Source organism: Tamandua tetradactyla, chromosome 9 (genome assembly GCF_023851605.1).
Source record: "Tamandua tetradactyla isolate mTamTet1 chromosome 9, mTamTet1.pri, whole genome shotgun sequence".
Taxonomy (NCBI): Eukaryota; Metazoa; Chordata; class Mammalia; order Pilosa; family Myrmecophagidae; genus Tamandua; species Tamandua tetradactyla.
The window spans coordinates 35662865-35679831 of NC_135335.1; positions in this window are offsets into that span (position 1 = coordinate 35662865).

The window sequence follows — 16967 nt, forward strand, 5'->3', positions numbered from 1 at the left end:
ACAATCATCTTCAAGAAACAAGGCTACTGGAACATCGCTCTACAGTTTCAGGTACTTCCCTCTAGCCACTCCAATACATCATAAACTAAAAAGGAGATATCTGTATAATGCCTAAGAATAACCTCCAGGATAACCTCTTGACTCTGTTTGGAATCTCTCAGCCACAAAATGAGACTTTATTTTGTCTCATTTCTCTCTTCCCTCTTTCGGTGGAGAAGGTTTTCTCAATCCCTTGATGCCAAGTCCCAGCCCATTCTAGGATTTCTGTCCCACATTGCCAGAAACGTCCACACCCCTGGGAGTCATGTCCCATGCAGAGAGGGGGAGGGCAGTGAGTTTACATGCTGTATCAACCGAGAGAGAGGGGCCACATCTGAGCAATAAAAGAGGTTCTCTGGGGTGACTCTTAATTTTAAATTGGCTTAGCCTGTCATTTGCAGGGATAAGTTTCATAGGAGCAAACCCCAAGACTGAAGTCTCAGCCTATCGATTTGGTTGTCCCCACTGCTTGTGAGAATATCAGGAATTCTCCAAATGGGGATGTTGAAATTTTCCCCCTTTCTCCTCATTTCCCTAAGGGGACTTCACAAATACTTCTTTTTGATCTGTTCAAACCACTCTGCAACCCGGATCTGTTTTACAAATAAGGAGCTGAAGCATGGAGCGAAGAAGAGATGATCACGACTAGAACTGAAATCTTCCTGACTTTCCCCATCATCTACTTCTTGGATTTGACTCTCAGTTTCTGCTAACATTTCGCTTTCCCAAAGAGGCCTTCCCTGGCCACCCTAACTACATTAGCTGACCCCTATTCCTAACACCCTAGTCTCTATTTCAGCATTCATCTCTGCAGTTAGATATTCATTTATTTGTTGTTGACTTGTCTGCTGTCCACCTCTCTTGCCCCAGTGGAATGAGAGCTCATGCTACCGGACCTTGTCAGTCTACCTACCCGGTGTGTTCCCAATGCCTGGCAGGGGGCCTGGCACAGAGCCGGTGCTTGGCAAGGACAGGAATGCCTGTCCCTGTCCACTCCCTCACCCCGCAGTTTGCCTGGGTCCTTTTTCCTCCTACTTTGCTCCTAGATGGTTTATCCACGAGAGAGTGTCCAATCCCTGGACATCTGTAATTTCTAAGACTCTCAAAGCCCCAAGGGGGTGCTGGTGGCTGTGGCATCTAAAGGTGGAACTGCCCTCTGGGGGCAGCTGGCTGAATAACAGTTGTACAGAGCCAGAGAAAGGAGTAATAGGGGCTGCGCGGCCGAGGGGTCCTCCACTGCCCTGCGGGGTTCCGGGAGGGGTGGGGGTGGGGCGTCCCGGTTGGCGCTCTTCAGTCCTCACAACAGGGGAAGCCGAGGCTCGGAGCTCGAGCCTAGGTAAGTAGGCTCCAGGGCCCCTGTTCTTAACCAGTTCTGCCTCTTCCAAGGGAAGAGAGGAGTGGCTGGAGGAGTCTCGGCTGCGTTAACCTAGGGCTTTAGTTGGTCTGCAGGCGCAGGATCTAATCCCACTTGGCCCCTGGGCTCAGGCCGGCAGGAACCTTTCCCTCGGCTGGGCGCGGGGGCCAGGCTCGGCCTCCGGGAAAATGGGCGGGTTCGGAGCTGGAGGGGACCCTCGAACAATGGGCTCCCGGGCTCTGGCCCACCCTTCCCAGTCCCACTTCCGGCCTTTCTTGGGCTGGGAAGGAGGGGCAGGAGGGCGGAGTGAGGGGAGGCTACTGGGCGCTTTGGGACACCGCGGTCCAGTGTCACCGGGCAGGCGCGGGAGCCCAAATGCCGCCTCCTCTGGGCAGTCTCCAGGGCACCCCCAGCCTTGGAGCCCCTTCCCCCACTCCGTGCCCAGCACCGCCTGCCTCAAAGCCTGGCACAGTTTTAAAAACTTTTTATTATTATTATTATTGAGATATAATTTACATAGAGGGAAATGGAAAATTCTACAATGTAAAGTTTGATGAATGTTTTCATATGTTTATACCCTGTAACCAACTCTCAGAACACAGAAGACATCCAGCTTCTTAGGAAGTTCTCTGGCGCCCTTTCCCAGTTAACGCTGCCTCCAGTCCCAGCGCCACCACTGACCTGGTTTTTGTCCCTGTTGTTTTGTCTTTTCCAGAATTTAGTATCAATGGAATCATTTATGTAGCCTTTGGAGTCTGGGTTTGAGATACATCTGACATCTGTGTCCTTGTGTATAAATAGTCTGCTTTTTTCATGGCGGCGAAGTATTCTGTGGTATGGTTGTGCCCCATTTGTTCACCTAGTCCCCCACTGAGGGACATGTGGGTTGCTTTCACGTTTGGCTATTATGAATTATGGTGCTATGAGCATTAATATGAATATATTTTGTGTGGATGTATGTTTTCATTTCTCTTGGAGTGAGTTTGCTGGGTTGTATGCTAAGTCTGTGCTTGACTCCTTAGGAAACTATGAAACAGTTTTCGAGAGTGGCTGCACCATTTTGCACTCCCACCAGCCGTGTCCAATAGTTCCCGCAGCTCCATGCCCTCATCAGCACTTTTGCTGTTTCAGCCAGTCCGGTGGGTGTGGCATCGTCTCTGAAGAGTGTCTGTCAACTGAATAGGAGGGGAAAGCCCAGAGCATGCCCACCTCAGGAAGTCCCGCTGGATTCCTAGCCTTTCCTCATGCTGCTCCCCATTTTTGTGGTGCAGGCACGAGTCCTTCACCCAGCACCAGCCCGTGCACAGGCCCTGGACTGACAGACACCCATCCCGACCAGTGTCCAAGCTGAGCGGGTGTGCACTTTCGTACGCTCAGGTCCTTCCCAGACACCAGGCCCAGAGTGGGGAGGAGACTGGCATAGTGTCCCCAAGTCAAAAGTAGTAGGGGTTGGTTTCAGTCTGCGTAGTACCCACTCTGCTACCCCAGCAGCCTCTGGAAGGATAATACAGATAGAGGGGTGTGTATCTGGGTACTGTCTTTGGAAGCCGAGGGCATGGGAGGCAACAGCCTGTGCACCTGGTGGGCAGGTAGGCCTTGTGGGTGGGCCCCCAGGTGCCATCACCTGAATCTATGGGGTACCTGGAGGCCCAGCTCTGCCTCTGCCCCCGTCACACACACACACACACACACACACACACACATACACACACTCGCCATGGCCCTAGGTTTTGGAAGATAGGGGAGGGCATGAGGAACGGCCTGCCTTTGACAAATCTTTATTGTGCGCTGGGCCCTTTACTGCACAGGGGACCCAGCCCCTGCCGTGGTGAGCTTCACAGTCTAGTAGGAGACAGACAACCATGGTAAACACTTGGCCAGGGAGGGCCTCTCTGAAGGGGGACATCTGAGCAGCCACCTGAGTGATAAGAAGGAGGCAGCTCTGGGGAGCTCTGGGGAAAGGGCATGAGAGGAGTGCCAATGCAAAGGTCTGGAGGTGGGAACAGGCTTTGTGCCAGAAGGAACAGCCCGAAGCCAGTGGTGCTGGACAGCAGAAGTCGGAGTGGGTGGGGTCTGAGGGAGGTCGGGGCTTGGGAGGGTGTGGAGCAGAGAAGGGAGAAGCTCTGACTTTAGCGCTGATAGGATCCCTCCAGCTCCCAGGAGTGAACGAGGCAGCTGGGAGAACAGCCAGGAAGCTTCAGCAACAGGCCAGGCGCTGGTAGCTGGGCCTGGGGAGTGCAGGGTGGGGCTCAGGGGTCAAACTTTCTAAACGCTTGGGAGGCGGAGCCAGAGTTCCCCCCGCCCCCCGGAGTGATAGGGGAAGGGCGGGGAGAGAAGAGGAGTAGGGGGCAACTGAGGTGGGGGCCTGAGCCCCTGGCCTGGGAGGTGGTGGCCCCTCCTTCCCGCCTCACTCACGCACCCAATGCCTAACGAGCACCAAGGCCGGAGGCGGTGCCCACTCGGACCTCCTGCTCCTGTGGCCCTCTGGCCCTCTCGCCCTCCTGGCGGCCGAGCCTGACCCCCGCTTGGACAAACATCTTGCGGCCATTTCCGCCTCGACAGCCAGGAGCCCCGGCCCAGGCTGAACAAACACTCGGGACCTGCGCTTCCGCCCTCGGCTCTGGGAAAAGCCGTTCCAGGAGCCTCTGAGGTCAACCCTGGAGGGAAATGGGAAGGAGGAAGCACCCAGGAGGCTCCTGCTGCTTTGAGAGCCGCCAACAAAGCGCCCTGGACTTGTCTCCCCACGTGTAAAATGGGCCCAAGTATACCCCCCTTGGAGGCCTGTGGTGAGGGTGGAAAGCACCCGGCGCAGAGTGGGCACCAGGGCGGCTCCCCTGACCTGGTGAAGGGGTGAGGCTGTCCTCAGGCCATTGGAGGATTTCCCCCAAGGGACTGCAGGACTCTTAGGGGGCCAGACGAGCTTTCCTTCTCGAGGCTCCCCTTCCCCCATTCTTCCTTTCCATCTTCAGATTTCATTCTAAGCCCTCCCCAGACCGGTTTTAAGATCCAACGATGGAATTTCAGGCCCTGCGTTGGGTAGTGGCAGTTCCGAAATGTGACTAGTGATCCCAGAAGGGGGTTGTGTCAGGCCCAAAGGACAGAAGAAGGGATGGAGGGACACGGGGGGGGGGGGGGGTGTGTGGATACCCTGGACCATGGAGATCAGAAGTAGCCCCAGGGGGCCTGGAATGGACGCTTAGCTCTCAGGGCTTCTAAATGCCTTGACCCCAAACCTGATCAGGGGCTGTAAGGTTCTTTATGGGAAAGCTCCCTGAGGTCATGGGGACCAAAGTCTCCCATGAGGCTGCACCTCCAGTCCTGTCCCCATCTCTCCAGAGCCCTCCACCCCACCCCGTCCCCTGGTCAGACTGGGGTGGAGTGGAAATTTGTAACAATGGAAAATATGTGAAAATGGTTGACCGAGGAGTGAGCTCCCCGCCCCTGGAAGTGTGAGCAGAGGTAGCGGGAGGTGCCAGAAGTGACCCCACTGGGACCCCACCTTTGTTTTCCTCCCTCATTAACTGCTTCCAGAGCCCTCTGAACTGTGACTTGAGTGGCATGAGGCTGTTAGTTCCCGGATGTGAAATATCCAGGTTCAAATCCCGGCTCCGGCTGTGGGACTGAGTTCCACCTCTGTCAGAGGGACCGATCATAGCACGACTTTGCCTTCCCCGGGCTGCTGGAGGATTAAAAGAAATGATTTGTGCAAAAGCACCTGACACACAGTCAACACTCAATCGATGTCCTCCGAGGGCCTCACCCCGCCTCTGCGGCAGCCACCGCCGCGGTCACTGCGAGCTGTGCGGGAGGTGAGCGCAGCCATCCGCCGACCCCGTGCACGGGGGTCGGGGTGGTGCCCACCACTCAGTCCTTCTGGTTGAAAGCTTGGCCGGATAAAGCCTCCCCAGCTGGGGTTTGATTTTGTGTTTGTTTTTACAGGCAGGATCTGGGAGCGGAGACAATGGAATTAATGTGGGTTTTTTTTTTCTTTCTTTCCTTCTGAGCAGTTTCTTCTCAACTGAAATCTGTGAGACTGGATTCCCACCTCTTCTTCCGGTCTTTGGCAGAGCTGCCAGGAGAGGAAAGGCGTGGGCAGAAGAGATCAGGGAGGGGAGGTTGGGGAGGGGAGGGGGTCCTTCTAGGCGGGCGAGCAGTAGGAAGAGGTGGGGTGTGCTCTTTCCTGCCTCTGAGTGTTTGCACATGCTGTCCCTCCCCTTCTCCCCCCCCCCCCCGCCTGACCCCCTGCCCCCTAGATGGCAGCTTCTGTGGCTCCTTGAGATAAGGCATCACCTCCTCCAGGAAGCCCTCCGGAGCCAAGACTGAATTGACGTTAGCATCTCCCTGCTCTCATTTCACTATGGACTGGTCCGATTGATTTATGGCCCGTTCCTAGGCCTGAGACTCTGCTCCCAGCACCTGACCCAAAGGTGGCTCTTGAGGCACACCAGCTGAATTGAGCCCTCGCCGTATGATCAGGGGGTCTCTTTCTGGAGAGTCAGATGGAGGGCCAGGGGTGGGGTGGAAGCCTAGGCACCGAGGGGCTGTGGATGGGAAGGCGCACAGGTGGAAGCGACCTTGGGCAGATGAGTTCGCCTTTCTGGGCGGGTTTTCTTCTCCGTAAAATGGGAAGGAGGTGGGGGGGGTTGTTCCTAGCGCCACCTGGCAGAAAGAACCTGCATGGACTTGCGCCGCATGCAGGTGCTTTAACGCGCTTTGCTGGGCGGTAGCCTGGGTCTGCGCGCAGGTGGTCCCCATAAATCAAGCCCCACCCCTCAGCTCCTGGTGCTAAAAATAGCGCGACCCGGTCCCGCCTTCTCCCAGCATCCTCAGGCTGGGAGCCAAAGGTCATGCAAATGGAAAGTGAATTATGGACGGGGGAGGCGGAGGCGGGGGTGGGGGTGGGGGAACACCGACCTGCTGTAAATCAGGCTGCAAACATTTAAGACCTTTTTCTGAGGCTCCTATACTTAACCTCTTGGCTCCTCCCCAATCACGAGACCAGCGTTTGGGGGGCACCCGGAGGCCCCTCTAGAGGGTCGGGGTTGCACCCTAAGAGGCCTCTGATGCCTGAGCCCCATGGGCGGCCCTGAGGGGTCGTGAGGAGAGGTGCGGCGGAGGGAGCCCCCCCTGGATAAGCACCTGCGCCCTGTGGCTGGACGACACGCTGGACGCCAACGTCGGCCCTTACGGTCCCCCAGGCCACCCCGCGCCCCCAGCACTAGTGTGCTTGGCGCTAAGCCCGAGGTCTCTGACACAGAGGACGTGGCTCCTGGGTACCTGCCTCGGGCCCGAGTTCAGGCCCCACAGCAGCCGCTGAGGAAACCGAGGCACAGGGCAGTGCAGGGACGTGCAAGAGCCTCCGCGGCTGGGAAGTTGCAGAGCCGGGGATTCCGCTGATGTTGCCTCCACGTGGGGCCGTGGACTGCCGGGGACTGAGTCCAGCCCTGGAAGATGTGATGTGGCCGAGGGTCTGGGGGGAAACCCTGGCAGGCAGGTTTGGCCTTTGTTTGGCTGGACGACCCCAGACAGGTGAGTCTACCTGTCCCACCTGCAAAAGGGGGCACAGTCTCGCCCTCAGCGCTGTGGGTGGCTGGGTGGCCACAGGTCTGGGCTGGGCCGGTGTTCCCCATCAGCAAACCCGGACCAGGCCCCACCCTTGCTGCTGGCACCAGCTGTGTCTTTGACCTCTGACTCCTTATAAATACCCACCAGAACCCACACCCCCCATCGTGGCTTTTTCCCCATGTTTGTTTTTTAAAAGCAGTTGGTAGTGGTTACTTTATTTTAGAGCAGGACCATGTCAGATAACCCATCTAATATATTTATTCTCAACGATTAATACACATTCTTTGAGGAAAACTTAGAAATTTCAACCACAAAGAAAGAAGTTCAGAAATCCCTTGAACCCCGACCCCCACCCCCAAACACACACCCAGATGTCATAACCTAGCAAGGTGCCTGGGGGTTCACCTCTCTGTCACACTGTGACTGGTGGTGCCTGCTGTCACACTGTGACTGGTGGTGCCTGCTGCACAGAGTGCTCAACGCCAGGTCCTGGAGCTGGAACTCAGGGAGCCCTTGGTTCCTTTGGGGTAGGGGTGCTCAGCTTTGCCTGAGGGCACAGAGGGAACGTGAGAATGGAGGAGGCAGGGATGGGGGTGGCATGGACCAGTAGAGGAAGCAAAAGTGCCCTCCAGGTCCTCCTTCCTGGCGGGGTCACCCATGCAAGGCCTGTGCCATACCTACAGGGGATCCCCAAGACGGGTGCCTTCCCACCATGCCTGCAGTGGAAAGAAGGGTCCCTGGCCCACAGAGACAGCTCCGAGCCCCCTGCCCAGGTAGTTTCAGCTTGGGGGCTTTCCCAGCCACAACCCTGCTGTCCACCCCACACTCCTGGCCAGCCAAGCCTTTCGAGTACAGATGGGGAAATCGAGGCCCGAGGGGCGCACTCCATTGGCCCTGTCTTCAGTTGAGCCACAACTAGAACCTAGGCTTGGTGGGACCTGGGGGATGGGAGTGGGTTAGAGAAAACATGGGCCCATGCCCTCTTCCTACAGCCACTCCAGCAAGCATCTCGGCCAGGCTTCCCAAACTTTCCTGGCCACCATGAAAGGGGTACCCGCCTCCAGAGCAGTTTTGGAGTCCCCCAGATTACCTGTGCCCCTTGAGGCTTGGACGCCAGAGAGATCTTCAGGGTCACACAGACCTGCTTCCCCATACTGGTGCTACCCTCTCTGACTTGTGGCTTTGGCAAGCCCCTGCCCCTCTTTGACCCTCTGTTTCTTCATCTGTAAAATGGAGCTAATGAGACCCCTCTCAGAAGGGGAGTAAACAAGATAGCATGCAGGACCTGGCTCAGGGAGGGGCCCCGGGTGGCCAGGGATCCATTGGGTTGGAGGATTGGGGTGTATGGCCCCTCTTGCCCAGCTGGGCTGGCCTCAGGTTTGACTAAGACAATGGGATGGCTGCACCTGGGCTGACCTCATCAGCTTCCGCAAGGGTCCCATAGGGCTGCCTGTTTTGCTGGGGAGAGGGTCTCCCCTCCTATCCTCTTCCTTCAGGCCTCCTTCCTGCTTCCCTGGGTGGTGGTAAGACCCTTCCGTCAAGGCGGTCATCAGTCGCACCCAAGGTCCGGAGTGTCCGGTCAGCCTTCTCAGGCCATGACTCACTTCCTTTTTCCAGAAGTTGAAAATAGCCTCCCCTGATGCATGGCCTGGCAGCCTCCAGCTGGGCCTCCCTTAGCTCTATCCCCAGATAGCTGCTCCAAATCTGTCCCTCGGCGTGTTCCCACCCAGGTCTACGCATTCACCATTAGTGACTCAAGTCTCTGTTTTGTCTCAGTACCCAAACGCCCCGATTTCACAGAGCTTTGAGGGTCTGACCCGGGGGCCCAGTGGTGGGCAGGACAGAACCGTATCCCTCTGGTATCTACAGGCACTGACCACCCAAGTGGGCACGCAGATAAAGTGCCATGAGCATTGGGCAGCCAGGGAGGGATTCCCTCAACACAAGACTGCTGAGCTGAGCATGGGGTGGGGGTGAGGGACAGTGAGTGGGCAAAACAGGCAAGAGAGCACAGCAGGCAGAGGGAACAGCATGTGTAAAGGCCCAGTAGCGGGACTAGTGGGAGTATATGAGTAACTGCAGGAAGGCCAGTGTAAGTGTATGTGTGTGTGTTTGTGTGTGTGCACGTGTGCGCAGTGCAGGCCAGACTGTACTGAGGCTTGGGGAAAAGGACATAGAAGTGAGGCTTTTTTTTTAAGCAGTTTTATTGAGATAAATTCACATACCATGCAATCCATACAGTCCATCTAAAGTGTCCAAGCGTTGTCTTCTAGTAAATTCAGAATTGTGCATTCATCACCACAATCAATTTTAGAGCATTTTCACCCTCAAGAGGATTCACGATGTTATATAGTCCCATGTTTCATCCTCTGGCTTTCCTTTTAGTGACATATACGACCCTAAATTCTCCCTTTCAGCCACAATCACACCCATATATTATTGCTGTTAGTTACACTCAGTCCACCACTCGCTCCCATCACCTCCATCCATTTCCAAACACCTGCAGTCAACCTTATTACTAATTCTGCACAAATTAAGCATCAAATCCCCATTCTCTACCCTTATTCTATCTTCTGGTAACCTGTTCTAGATATTAACGCCATGAATTTGTAGTTATATTTAGTTCATATTAGTGAGGTTGTACAATATTTGTGCTTTTGTGTCTGGCTTATCTCAGTGTAATGCACACAAGCCTCATTCATGTTGTAGCATGCCTCAGGACTTCGTTCCTTCTTATTGCTGAATACTATTCCATTGTATATATAAACCACATTTTGTTTACCCATTCATCAGTTGATGGACACTTGGGTTGCTTCCATCTTTTGGCAATTGTGAATAATGTTGCTATGAACATCAGTGTGCAAACATCTGTTTGCGTCCCTGCTTTCAGTTCTTCTGAGTATATACTTAGTAGCATATCCCAAGAGCTTTTGCAGGGTTTTAAGTTGGAGAAAAACAACATGAACAGATTTGCGATTTGAAACTCTCCCTCAGGCTGCAGGGTAGGGAAATGGTGCAGGGAGAGGAAGGGAGGAGGGCAGCAGTGGAGGGTGGCCCAGGCGGGCAGGGGTAGGGCTGAGACAGATGCAGTAGTCTTCAGCCGGAGGAGACGCAGGCCGAGTGGGGGTGCGGGGTGGGGGTGTTTGTTTAGGAGGTGACATTTGGACAGGGAGAAGGAAGGGACGTAGTGTGCAGGCGCTTCCCAGGTTTCTGCCTTGGGCCGCCGGGTGGGCAGTGAACTGGGGACACCAGAGGACAGGGCAATGGGGGAGATGTTAGCTTTGGTTCAAGACAGTGGAGTTTGAGCTCTTGGCCCCGCTCCTGACACCCTCCCCTGCTTTCGTATGCAGGACACACACTGAGGGGCCTCCTGCTGTGTGTGTAGTAGAGGAGAAATAGCTACACGTGAGGTTTGACCCACCTTGGGTGACAGTGAGGCCTAGAGGCGCTTGTGCCTCTGTGGACTTGTGGGAGGAAGGATGGCCTTTCCCCTCCCCCACTGCCCCCCTGCCACCCACCCCCACAGTGGCCTCCCAGGTCCAGCCACCAGGCTCACCTAAACGGAGAACGGCGGGACCCTTCTTCCAGGCCTGCCTCCACCACCCTGTCCTCCCAGGGCGGCTCCTCCAGAGCTGTCAGAGGCCGTCCCTCCAGTGCGGTCCACGAGGCCCTGCTCGGTCTGACCCCGTCACCGCTCACATCCCACCCCCTCCCCCCTCCCTCTGGCTCCCCCTGCTCCAGCTGCACAGGCCCCCTGGCTGTTCTCCAAACACACCTGGCACATAGTGGTGCTCAATAAATGCTTGCTGGAGAATGACAGAATGAAGGGGAGGCCGAGCTGGTGTGGGCCAAATTAGAGGGGGCAGGTCCCCACCACCACCTCACAGACATTGGGTCCACAGCAGCCATTCGCCCCAGCCCCAGCATGGGATGCATGTGTGCACACGACCCCACGTGCACCCGCCATGCACACCTGCACACATTTATACCCCTCCTCCCGTGCATATCCCTCACGTGTGTACACACCTCACAAATGCCGCATGCACACAGACATCCTGGGGTATGCCCCAAGACAGGGGCATATGCCAGCTCTGAGTGTGGAAGCTACCTCTGCTAAGGGTCCCTCCTCCCCACCTCAGTCCCACCAGCCCCTGCCTGGGACCACGCCCTCCATCCCTGTAGGTCCCTGGGGGCCAGTGGTTAATGCCACAGCTGTGGGCCCGTGGCCTGCGGTTCAAGGCTGTGCCACTCATTCACCCTTTGACTTTGTACAAGCCAATGAACTTCTTGCCTCAGTTTCCCCATCTGTAAACATACACATACCTCTCCAGTAAGGTGGTCATTGAAGGGAATGAACACAATAATCCACGCAAGTCTCTTGGAACGGCGGTGCCTGGTGCCCTGTCAGCCTCAGTAAATGTTAGCTTCTTTTATTTCAGAAGGGTTTTCCTCCCTCAGGCCTGTAGTTGGTGGCCTTCGCCATGTCCCAGGAGCTGTGCTGCGGGTGACAAGGCATCCCCCTCTTTTCCAGATTGGGGAGCACAAGCCCAGAGAGGAAAGTCCCACAGCTGGGCCTCCCACGCCTCACAGGCACCAGGAAGTGGCCCCTGCCCCACAGCCGTGAGCTGGAGAATGGAGGTGAGGCTGGCATGACTTCCCTGCTGAAATTTCAACTCGGCCAAGTCATGGTCTTTCCAAGAAGTCCCTGACCTCACTGGAAAACCCATATTTTACAAAGATGAACCCTCCCCAGACCAGGACAGAGGGTGGCAGCTGAGTGCCAGGCAGGGATTCCACAGGAGGCTGGGGGGTGGCGGGAAAGTCAGGGCCTGCTCCCCCAGTTCGGGCTGCCGCGGCAGCTGCAGGGGCCGGGCACTGGGAAATGATGCAGGAACATCCATCTATCTCCCTCCCTCTCTCCTTCCTACCTTTCTTCCTCCACCTGTCACAAGCCAACTCTGAGTCTAGTCATCTACCTGGTGAGGTAGGGACACTGGTGTGTCCAGACAAAATCCAGGGGGACAGAGCAACAGACAAATTGTCCCCTGGCGTGGTGGCAGATGGAAGCAGAGGGCACTGCGGGAGTCCAGGGAGGAAGGTCTAGCCCAGCCTGGGAGGTCACGGCCGGCCGCTGGGAAGAAGCCAGGCAGAGTTGAAGGGTTGAAGAAGGGTTAACCAGGGGAGAAGGCGGAAAGGAGGGAAACTCAGGGTCATGGTGGGACTTAATCTACACGCTGACCAGGGAACTCGGGTAGAGCAGGGCTATTGGGACTCAGGACTCAGCCCACCCTTGGCTGGGAGGAAGTGCGGGCAAAGGCAGGATGGCTCATCCTGACATGCCAGGCTGTGGTCAGTGGAGTAGGACGAGGAGTGATGTCACCCAAAAGTCCCCAGAGACTGCTTCCAAGTTCCTCAGCAGGGAGAGCCAGGCTGAGTCATTACTTATTGGCTGAGCTGCCCGAGGTTAGGGGTAGGATCACCGAAGGCAGAGGCTGGACCATCCAAGGTCAGAGTTTGAAGCATCCAAGGTCAAGGGCTGGACCATGCAAGGCCAGAGGTACAGGCTGGCCCATCTAAGGTCAGAGGCTGGACTATCCAAGGTCAGGCTGAGCCTTGCAAAGGGGAGATCAGGCTGTTAAAGTTGGCCATCAAATTACAGGAGTTTTGTGAGATCACCTCCTCCAGCCCTGAGGGGCAGCGGGACCAGGACCAATGGCCCCAGCAGAGAAAGCCTTGATGGCCTTGAAGGGCTCAGATCCCAACTGTGAGCCACAGACATTGGGTCCACAGCAGCCATTCGCCCCAGCCCCAGCATGGGATGCATGTGTGCACACGACCCCACGTGCACCCGCCATGCATACCTGCACACATTTATACCCCTCCTCCCATGCATATCCCTCACATGTGTACACACCTCACAATTGCCGCATGCACAAATACGTTCTGGGGTATGCCCCAAGACAGGCTCTGAACACGCTAGAGGCCTGGGGTGGGCCATAGGGAAGCTGGCTGCTAGGGTGCACCCCAGGGGCCCCTCTGAAAGCTGGACCATCAAGTTTTGACCTGTCCTCCATGTCTCCCCCACCTCAGAACCCCCTGGGTGGGAGTGGTGAATTCCTGTCCCCAGGAGTGTGTAAACAGGGTAGGTGATCTGTGTGGCAGGCTGCAGAGGGGCCCCTGTGACTGAGCTCATGATGCTGGGGGAGGCCAGGCTGAGGGTTGGGGCCCCTCGAACTTACCCTCCAAAAGAGCTGTGAATTCCCCACCAATCTGCTCTCCATCTCAGAAAGAGGCACCCTCAGGTGGGGGAAGCCAGAGATCTGGGAGCACCCCCCCGATGCCTTCTACTCTTCAGCCTCCACATCCAAGAGTCCCCCACATCCTGACGTCCACATATCCTTATCCCCACATGCCCCGCACCAAACATCTAAGCATGCCCCAGCATCTACACCCTCCACGCCCTCGGCACCGCTCCTCCAGACATCCCAAACCCTGGTGAGCACACCTCCTAAACAGTCCCCAGGCCCATCTTCCTTCTCCACTGCTGCCACCCCCCTCTCAAGGCCTCCACCATCACTTGCCTGGGTGTCTAAAGTAGCCTGGTCTCGCTGGGGCCATTCTGATCCCACCAGTCTCCTCTGAGAACCTTCTCAGGCTCTCCTGTCCTTGGCCTTCAGGGCCCCATGTGCTCAGTGGAGTAAGATGAGGAATGGCGTCACCCAAAAGTCGCAGGTGTATGAGAGAGCCTGACATGGACAAGCAGGGCCCAGGCATAGCTTGGTCTTAGTGGCCCAATGACCTGCATGTGTTCCCAGAGAGAACCCAGTGTCCAGAAAAAATGTTTCCTCTTTGTTTTCTTGGTGAACTTAAAATGCAGCCCTCAAGACCTACCCCAAATGTCACCTCCACTGAGAAGCCTTTCCCAGTGAACTCCTAGCATCCCTCAAAGCCCAGTCGAAATGCCCCTTTTCCAAGAGCCCTGAGACAGTATTAAGGCCTCTTCCATCAAGTTGCTTATCACCCAGTATGAAAGTGTATGTCTGTCCCCATAGGGTGGACCATGCCTGACCATATCTGAGACACACGGTCACTGCTAATAAAGGTAAGGATGGCTGGATGGACGCATCTCCACCCCAGGACACATCTGCCAAGCAAACAGGATGGTGATGTTGGCCACTGGAGGCTCTCTCCCTGGACAATGCCAGACAGACTCTGCCAAAGCTTGCCAGGGGTGGGCACGTGGGCATCTGATGGGAAAACCCAAACCATCTCCTGCTTCATCCCTCCCAAGGGCAGGACTTTCTGAGTCTGAACTTGGAGGTGAAGGGGTGGGAAGGGAGGGGTCGGCAGTGCCTCCCCATCAGTGTTTTTTTTGGCATGAGCAGGCTCTGGGAATCGAACCCAGGTCTCCGGCATGGCAGGAAGCCACTGTTGCCTGCTTCCATCAGTGATTTTAATAATATCATTGATTGAGCATTTGCCATGGGCCAGGTGCTAGCTAACTGCTCCTCCGGGATTATTTCACTATCCTTGCAGCCTGGAGAGGTAGGGACCCTCATAGCCATGTTACAGGTATAGAAACTGAGGCCCAGAGAGTTGAAGGGACATGCCCTGGGTCCTGCAGATGGGAAGTAGAAGGGCTGAGATTTGAACTAGGTCCCTGGACCATAAGGTGACCTGACTCCACAGCCTTGGCTGGGGCCCATCTTGAGAAGAGGGAGGAGCCAGACCTGGGTGGAATTCACGGTCTGCCCCCAGCGGCTGGGTGGCCCTGGCCAAGTTGCTTCCCCTCTCTGAGCCTCAGTATCCCCCCCTGTAAACGTGTCTCACAGCTACCCTGCCTTGGGAGGATGAGCTGAAGTTCCAGGAAAACCCAAGGCCTCTTGGGGACTTAAAAAATGTTATAGAACTCGAGATCCCAACCTCCTCTGGGAACCTTGCCTGGCCTGTTCCCATGGCCTCATTGGCTGGTTACTCTCCTGTGTACCCCACCCCCCAGCCCTGCTGTCCAGGGGTGGTCCCTGCTGTGTCCCCAGGGCACACAGTAGGTGCTCAGCATCCACTGGGATGGGCATGGTTAGACAGACCTGGGTCTGAATCCAGGACCATGGCATGGCCTGATTCTCTGAGCCTCCGTTGGCTCATCCCATCAAATGGGGACACACAACTAGTGGTTTGTTTTTATAAGGATCAGAGGGGAAAGCTCTAGCATACAGTAGGTGCTCAACCAACATGACCTTCTATCCCCCTTGACTCTACTCCATCCCTGGCAACTTGTAGCCCCAGCCATCAGGGATGCATCCTGCCCACCACCGGCTGCCGCCCAGTGATGGCAGCGGCTGGGGAATGTGGGTGGGGGCCCCCGGGGCGGCCCGGCCTCTCCACGGCTGCGGTGGGACAGAGGGCTCAGTGTGGAGTTGCCCAGGGTCCTTTCACAGACCCAGACCCATGACGGGGCGTCTGAGAATGCCGCCCATTATACGGCTCACAGAGCACAAAGGGGCCATACCGGGGCTCGGCGGCCCAGGCGCCCGGGGTGGGTGCACAGGGGCTGCGGGTCCCCGCCCCTGCCGGCCGCGGCCCTGACCACAGAGGGCAAGGATGTGGCCTGCGTCGGAGAGGGTGTCTCTCACGCAGGAATGAGAACCATTTCCTCCAGCCCCACAGGGCGACAAAGACAGAGAAGCGACCAAGGGGATCCACCCCCCTGAACCCTGAAACCAGGTCTTGAAGGCTGCTGTTTGCCCCTGTCGGGTGGGGGGCCAGCGCAGCAGAGGAGGGAACCCTCCAGAAGCCCTGGGCCCAGGAAGGTCAATGGAGCTAGAATCCTGAAGGGGGCAACCCCCTCCCCGTGTTTCCCCCAGCGTCTGCAGGGGGGGGACCACAGTGGAGAAACACTGATGGAAAGCCTGTGCCGGCAGCACCAATTGCTGTAATTTAAATCCATTAGTGCAATGGGTGCTAAGTCTCCCGTCAGTTTCTCTGCTGGAGCGTCACTCAGCCCTCCCTGGGCCACATGAGTGGGAGGCCGGGGCAGCGACAGGTGGTCAAGTATGGAGTCGAGAGGGGGCGGGACTCACTTTGGGCCACCTCTTTGCTGTGTGACCCTGGGTAAGCCTTTAGGCCTCTCTGAGCCTTAGTGTTCCTGTTTATGGGAAGAGGGGAAGGAATAATTTCTACGGGCCTTTAAGACCTGTTGGACGGTTAATAAACGAGGGGATGCTATGCTTCAGAGCCCTTAATGGTGCCTGCATGGTGGCTATTAGGACCACAGTTGGGCTCTGGGATGAGTTAGTTTATGTGCCAACTTGGCTAGGCCATGGTGTTCAGTTATTTGATTAAACACTGGCCTAGATGTTGCTGCGAAGGGGTTTTGTAGATGTTACCAGTATCGACTATCAGTTGACTGTTTAAGGAGATCACTCTCGATATTGTGGGTGAATTTCATTCCATCAGTTGAAGGCTCTAAAGAGCAAAGAACTGAGATTTCCAAAAGAAGAAATTTTGCTTCAAAACTACACCACCTACTCTGAGTTTCCAGCCTGCCAGCCTCCTCTAGAAGTTTTTTTGTTTGTTTTGCATGGGCAGGCACTGGGAATAGAACCTGGGTCTCCAGCATGGCAGGCGAGAACTCTCCTAGAGGTTTTGAATGCTAGAGTGCAACGCCAGCTCTTACCAGAATTTCCTGCCTGCAGCCTGCCCTGTGGACTTCAGACTTGCTAGCTCTGCAGTCACGTCAGCCAATTCCTTAAAATCAGTAATTGATCAGTCATCAATCGGTGATCTATCCATCCATCCATCCATATGCACATATATCCTATTGGTTCGGTTTCTTTGGAGAGCCTGGATTGATACAAGGTACAAATGAGCAATTTGGGGAGCCCCATATCACGGCCCCTCGGGGAGCCTGGGGGAGAGGAACCCTGTGTTTCAGAGCTGGAAAGGCAGTGGAGAGCCTGCCTCATGATATATGAGGGTTTTTTTTTTTGCTTTTTCTACTTTTATTTTT